This window comes from Amia ocellicauda, unplaced genomic scaffold, assembly GCF_036373705.1.
Source record: "Amia ocellicauda isolate fAmiCal2 unplaced genomic scaffold, fAmiCal2.hap1 HAP1_SCAFFOLD_275, whole genome shotgun sequence".
Taxonomy (NCBI): domain Eukaryota; kingdom Metazoa; phylum Chordata; class Actinopteri; order Amiiformes; family Amiidae; genus Amia; species Amia ocellicauda.
The window spans coordinates 1-7,500 of NW_027102839.1; positions in this window are offsets into that span (position 1 = coordinate 1).

A 7,500-nucleotide genomic window follows, 5' to 3' on the forward strand; every position below is an offset into this window, starting at 1 on the left:
CACAGTGGAATAAACTCCCCAGCGATGTGGTAGAAGCTGAAAGTTGGGGAACATTGTGATGGTCTATATTTCTTGGCAGATAATAAAAGATGCTCTTATCATGCCTCCGTTGATGTGTTATGATCCATAGGTTGCCGGCCGCCCGGCATTGCTCTGATCGGATGGACCGTGGGCTGCCTATGGCAGAGTATGGGCGATTCTTCAGCCGGCCCCGATGGCCCCCCAAACCGGGTGGCCACGAGGTGGGACCCCCCTGAGCACTGCCCCGGTGTTAGTTTTCCGAGAAATGCCCCCGTTGATTTGTTATGATCCGTAGTTGCCGGCCGGCCGCCCGGCAGTGCTCTATCGGATGGAGCGTGGGCTGGCTATGGGAGATTTAGCGATTTTCGGAACCGGCCCCGATCGCCCCCCAAACCGGGTGGCCACGAGGTGGGACCCCCCTGAGCACTGCCCCGGTGTTAGTTTTCCGAGAAATGCCCCCGTTGATTTGTTATGATCCGTAGTTGCCGGCCGGCCGCCCGGCAGTGCTCTATCGGATGGAGCGTGGGCTGGCTATGGGAGATTTAGCGATTTTCGGAACCGGCCCCGATCGCCCCCCAAACCGGGTGGCCACGAGGTGGGACCCCCCTGAGCACTGCCCCGGTGTTAGTTTTCCGAGAAATGCCCCCGTTGATTTGTTATGATTATTTTTCGCCCAGGCGATGTGCCTTTTCATTTTGTTTTGCACTTTCCTTCATTCCTTGGTGCATGCTACCATCTAACGGACACATTTCGGTACTGCAGTTTGAAAGTAATTTCCCCGTCTAGGGATCTCTCAATGCCCTGGGCTGCGAAAGGAGGGCAAGGACACCCTATGTTCTCATGAGTGCAAAGCCCCCCCGGCTTCAAGGCATTCCAAAAGGAAAACCGGAGACACTGCTGTACACACACACACACACACACACACACACACACACACACACACACACACACACACAGAGAGAGAGAGAGAGAGAGAGAGAGATAGAGAGAGAGTAGTCACACAGTGGAATAAACTCCCCAGCGATGTGGTAGAAGCTGAAAGTTGGGGAACATTGTGATGGTCTATATTTCTTGGCAGATAATAAAAGATGCTCTTATCATGCCTCCGTTGATGTGTTATGATCCATAGGTTGCCGGCCGCCCGGCATTGCTCTGATCGGATGGACCGTGGGCTGCCTATGGCAGAGTATGGGCGATTCTTCAGCCGGCCCCGATGGCCCCCCAAACCGGGTGGCCACGAGGTGGGACCCCCCTGAGCACTGCCGCGGTGTTAGTTTTCCGAGAAATGCCCCCGTTGATTTGTTATGATCCGTAGTTGCCGGCCGGCCGCCCGGCATTGCTCTATCGGATGGAGCGTGGGCTGGCTATGGGAGATTTAGCGATTTTCGGAACCGGCCCCGATGGCCCCCCAAACCGGGTGGCCACGAGGTGGGACCCCCCTGAGCACTGCCCCGGTGTTAGTTTTCGGAGAAATGCCCCCGTTGATTTGTTATGATCCGTAGTTGCCGGCCGGCCGCCCGGCATTGCTCTATCGGATGGAGCGTGGGCTGGCTATGGGAGATTTAGCGATTTTCGGAACCGGCCCCGATGGCCCCCCAAACCGGGTGGCCACGAGGTGGGACCCCCCTGAGCACTGCCCCGGTGTTAGTTTTCGGAGAAATGCCCCCGTTGATTTGTTATGATCCGTAGTTGCCGGCCGGCCGCCCGGCATTGCTCTATCGGATGGAGCGTGGGCTGGCTATGGGAGATTTAGCGATTTTCGGAACCGGCCCCGATCGCCCCCCAAACCGGGTGGCCACGAGGTGGGACCCCCCTGAGCACTGCCCCGGTGTTAGTTTTCCGAGAAATGCCCCCGTTGATTTGTTACGATTATTTTTCGCCCAGGCGATGTGCCTTTTCATTTTGTTTTGCACTTTCCTTCATTCCTTGGTGCATGCTGCCATCTAACGGACACATTTCGGTACTGCAGTTTGAAAGTAATTTCCCCGTCTAGGGATCTCTCTCTCGTCTAGGGACACTGCTGTACACACACACACACACACACACACACACACACACACACACACACACACACACACACACACACACACAGTGAGAGAGAGGGAGAGATAGAGAGAGAGAGAGGTGGAGAGGGAGAGAGAGGTGGAGATAGAGAGATGGAGATAGAGAGAGATGGAGATAGAGAGAGATGGAGATAGAGAGAGAGATGGAGATAGAGAGAGAGTCGTCACACTCTGGAACAAACTCCCCAGAAGCTGAAAGTTGGGGAACATTATGATGATCTTTATTTCTTGGCAGATAATAAATGATGATCTTACAGAGGGCGACTTACAACACCAGTGCAAACATACAGCGAAGGACAAGGCATCAATCGCGACAGAATCCCTTGAGTTAAAGCAGCAGATTCAGAATAACACACGTCAAAACAGACTGGAGACTAAAACGAGCACGAAAGGTGTCGAATATGTGGCCTCCTCTCGCTTGTAAACTCTCTCGTGTTCCTGTCGATGGGGTCGGCGGCTCGGGGCAGCGGCCTAGCAGCAGCAGGCAGGCCACCCGGCTGCCTGGGGCTGACCTCCGGGGCAGGCAGGCAGGCAGGCAGACCTCCAGGGCAGGCAGGCAGGCAGGCAGGCAGACCTCCAGGGCAGGCAGGCAGGTAGGCCGTGCTGCTGCCAGGGCTGGCAGGCTGACCTCCAGGGCAGGCAGGCAGGCAGGCAGACCTCCAGGGCTGGCAGGCTGACCTCCAGGGCAGGCAGGCAGGCAGGCAGGCAGACCTCCAGGGCTAACAGGCTGACCTCCAGGGCTGGCAGGCTGACCTCCAGGGCTGGAAGGCAGGATGGCAGACCTCCAGGGCAGGCAGGCAGGCAGGCAGGCAGACCTCCAGGGCTGGCAGGGAGACCTCCAGGGCTGGCAGGCAGGCAGGCAGGGCTGTGTGGCTGGGGAGGGCAGGCTGGCAGGCAGGTAGGCCGTGCTGCTGCCAGGGCTGGAAGGCTGACCTCCAGGGCAGGCAGGCAGGCAGACCTCCAGGGCAGGCAGGCAGGTAGGCCGTGCTGCTGCCAGGGCTGGCAGGCTGACCTCCAGGGCAGGCAGGCTGACCTCCAGGGCAGGCAGTGCTGCTGCCAGGGCAGGCAGGCAGACCTCCAGGGCTGGATAGCAGACCTCCAGGGCAGGCAGTGCTGCTTCCAGGGCTGGATAGCAGACCTCCAGGGCTAACAGGCTGACCTCCAGGGCTAACAGGCAGGCAGGCAGACCTCCAGGGCAGGCAGGCAGACCTCCAGGGCTAACAGGCTGACCTCCAGGGCAGGCAGGCAGACCTCCAGGGCAGGCAGTGCTGCTACCAGGGCAGGCAGTGCTGCTACCAGGGCTGGAAGGCAGACCTCCAGGGCTAACAGGCAGGCAGGCAGACCTCCAGGGCTGGAAGGCAGACCTCCAGGGCTGGCAGGCTGACCTCCAGGGCTAACAGGCAGACCTCCAGGGCTAACAGGCTGACCTCCAGGGCTAACAGGCAGGCAGGCAGACCTCCAGGGCTGGATAGCAGACCTCCAGGGCTAACAGGCAGACCTCCAGGGCTGGATAGCAGACCTCCAGGGCTGGCAGGCAGACCTCCAGGGCTGGATAGCAGACCTCCAGGGCTGGCAGGCAGACCTCCAGGGCTGGATAGCAGACCTCCAGGGCTGGCAGGCAGACCTCCAGGGCTGGATAGCAGACCTCCAGGGCTAACAGGCAGGCAGGCAGACCTCCAGGGCAGGCAGGCAGACCTCCAGGGCAGGCCGGCAGACCTCCAGGGCAGGCAGTGCTGCTACCAGGGCTGGATAGCAGACCTCCAGGGCTAACAGGCAGACCTCCAGGGCTGGAAGGCAGACCTCCAGGGCTGGCAGGCTGACCTCCAGGGCAGGCAGTGCTGCTGCCAGGGCAGGCAGGCAGACCTCCAGGGCTGGATAGCAGACCTCCAGGGCAGGCAGTGCTGCTTCCAGGGCTGGATAGCAGACCTCCAGGGCTAACAGGCTGACCTCCAGGGCTAACAGGCAGGCAGGCAGACCTCCAGGGCAGGCAGGCAGACCTCCAGGGCTAACAGGCTGACCTCCAGGGCAGGCAGTGCTGCTACCAGGGCAGGCAGGCTGTCCTCCAGGGCTGGATAGCAGACCTCCAGGGCAGGCAGTGCTGCTACCAGGGCAGGCAGGCTGTCCTCCAGGGCTGGATAGCAGACCTCCAGGGCAGGCAGTGCTGCTACCAGGGCAGGCAGGCTGTCCTCCAGGGCTGGATAGCAGACCTCCAGGGCAGGCAGTGCTGCTACCAGGGCTGGATAGCAGACCTCCAGGGCTGGATGGCAGGCAGGCAGACCTCCAGGGATGGATAGCAGACCTCCAGGGCTGGAAGGCAGGCAGGCAGACCTCCAGGGCAGGCAGTGCTGCTACCAGGGCTGGATAGCAGACCTCCAGGGCTGGATGGCAGGCAGGCAGACCTCCAGGGATGGATAGCAGACCTCCAGGGCTGGAAGGCAGGCAGGCAGACCTCCAGGGCAGGCAGTGCTGCTACCAGGGCTGGATAGCAGACCTCCAGGGCTAACAGGCAGACCTCCAGGGCTGGAAGGCAGACCTCCAGGGCTGGCAGGCTGACCTCCAGGGCAGGCAGTGCTGCTGCCAGGGCAGGCAGGCAGACCTCCAGGGCTGGATAGCAGACCTCCAGGGCAGGCAGTGCTGCTTCCAGGGCTGGATAGCAGACCTCCAGGGCTAACAGGCTGACCTCCAGGGCTAACAGGCAGGCAGGCAGACCTCCAGGGCAGGCAGGCAGACCTCCAGGGCTAACAGGCTGACCTCCAGGGCAGGCAGTGCTGCTACCAGGGCAGGCAGGCTGTCCTCCAGGGCTGGATAGCAGACCTCCAGGGCAGGCAGTGCTGCTACCAGGGCAGGCAGGCTGTCCTCCAGGGCTGGATAGCAGACCTCCAGGGCAGGCAGTGCTGCTACCAGGGCAGGCAGGCTGTCCTCCAGGGCTGGATAGCAGACCTCCAGGGCAGGCAGTGCTGCTACCAGGGCTGGATAGCAGACCTCCAGGGCTGGATGGCAGGCAGGCAGACCTCCAGGGATGGATAGCAGACCTCCAGGGCTGGAAGGCAGGCAGGCAGACCTCCAGGGCAGGCAGTGCTGCTACCAGGGCTGGATAGCAGACCTCCAGGGCTGGATGGCAGGCAGGCAGACCTCCAGGGATGGATAGCAGACCTCCAGGGCTGGAAGGCAGGCAGGCAGACCTCCAGGGCAGGCAGTGCTGCTACCAGGGCTGGATAGCAGACCTCCAGGGCTAACAGGCAGACCTCCAGGGCTGGAAGGCAGACCTCCAGGGCTGGCAGGCTGACCTCCAGGGCAGGCAGTGCTGCTGCCAGGGCAGGCAGGCAGACCTCCAGGGCTGGATAGCAGACCTCCAGGGCAGGCAGTGCTGCTTCCAGGGCAGGCAGGCTGTCCTCCAGGGCTGGATAGCAGACCTCCAGGGCAGGCAGTGCTGCTACCAGGGCAGGCAGGCTGTCCTCCAGGGCTGGATAGCAGACCTCCAGGGCAGGCAGTGCTGCTACCAGGGCTGGATAGCAGACCCTAACAGGCAGACCTCCAGGGCTGGAAGGCAGGCAGTGCTGCTACCAGGGCAGGCAGGCTGTCCTCCAGGGCTGGAAGGCAGACCTCCAGGGCTGGCAGGCTGACCTCCAGGGCAGGCAGGCCGGGCCCCCGGTGCTGCATCTCGGCCGCTGCCTGGGGCGGACCGGCCCGGGTGCCCTTGCGCTTTTTCGACACCAGGGGGCAGTTGGGTGCCATTCCGTCCCTCGTGTGGCGAAATGGCGGTACTGCACCTCCGCCTTTTTGCTGGAGAAAGTCCGCAGTCGGGACAATGCGCCACACGGTCCGTCGGCAGGAGGCCCGGGCCCGGGCACAACTCCCCGGTGGGGACGGACGCCGGGCTGGAGCTTCCCTTCAGCACACACACTCACTCACTCACTGACCGACCGACTGACTGCAGGAAAGGCTCCCGGCTCCCAGCGCTCAGTCAGCAGGCCTACTCCTCCCCGGTGGGGACGGACGCCGGGCTGGAGCTTCCCTTCAGCACACACACTCACTCACTCACTGACCGACCGACTGACTGCAGGAAAGGCTCCCGGCTCCCAGCGCTCAGTCAGCAGGCCTACTCCTCCCCCGGTGGGGACGGACGCCGGGCTGGAGCTTCCCTTCAGCACACACACTCACTCACTCACTGACCGACCGACTGACTGCAGGAAAGGCTCCCGGCTCCCAGCGCTCAGTCAGCAGGCCTACTCCTCCCCGGTGGGGACGGACGCCGGGCTGGAGCTTCCCTTCAGCACACACACTCACTCACTCACTGACCGACCGACTGACTGCAGGAAAGGCTCCCGGCTCCCAGCGCTCAGTCAGCAGGCCTACTCCTCCCCGGTGGGGACGGACGCCGGGCTGGAGCTTCCCTTCAGCACACACACTCACTCACTCACTGACCGACCGACTGACTGCAGGAAAGGCTCCCGGCTCCCAGCGCTCAGTCAGCAGGCCTACTCCTCCCCGGTGGGGACGGACGCCGGGCTGGAGCTTCCCTTCAGCACACACACTCACTCACTCACTGACCGACCGACTGACTGCAGGAAAGGCTCCCGGCTCCCAGCGCTCAGTCAGCAGGCCTACTCCTCCCCGGTGGGGACGGACGCCGGGCTGGAGCTTCCCTTCAGCACACACACTCACTCACTCACTGACCGACCGACTGACTGCAGGAAAGGCTCCCGGCTCCCAGCGCTCAGTCAGCAGGCCTACTCCTCCCCGGTGGGGACGGACGCCGGGCTGGAGCTTCCCTTCAGCACACACACTCACTCACTCACTGACCGACCGACTGACTGCAGGAAAGGCTCCCGGCTCCCAGCGCTCAGTCAGCAGGCCTACTCCTCCCCGGTGGGGACGGACGCCGGGCTGGAGCTTCCCTTCAGCACACACACTCACTCACTCACTGACCGACCGACTGACTGCAGGAAAGGCTCCCGGCTCCCAGCGCTCAGTCAGCAGGCCTACTCCTCCCCGGTGGGGACGGACGCCGGGCTGGAGCTTCCCTTCAGCACACACACTCACTCACTCACTGACCGACCGACTGACTGCAGGAAAGGCTCCCCGGCTCCCAGCGCTCAGTCAGCAGGCCTACTCCTCCCCGGTGGGGACGGACGCCGGGCTGGAGCTTTCCTCCAGCGCAACACACACTCACTCACTCACTGACTGACCGACCGACCGACCGACGGCTCCCGGCGCTCAGCCTGCAGGGCTACACCTCCCCGGTGGGTGCGGGCTCCGCGCTGGAGCTTTCCTTCAGCACTCACTGACCGACGGCTCCGGCGCTCAGCCTGCAGGGCTACACCTCCCCGGTGGGTGCGGGCTCCGCGCTGGAGCTTTCCTTCAGCACTCACTGACCGACGGCTCCCGGCGCTCAGCCTGCAGGGCTACACCTCCC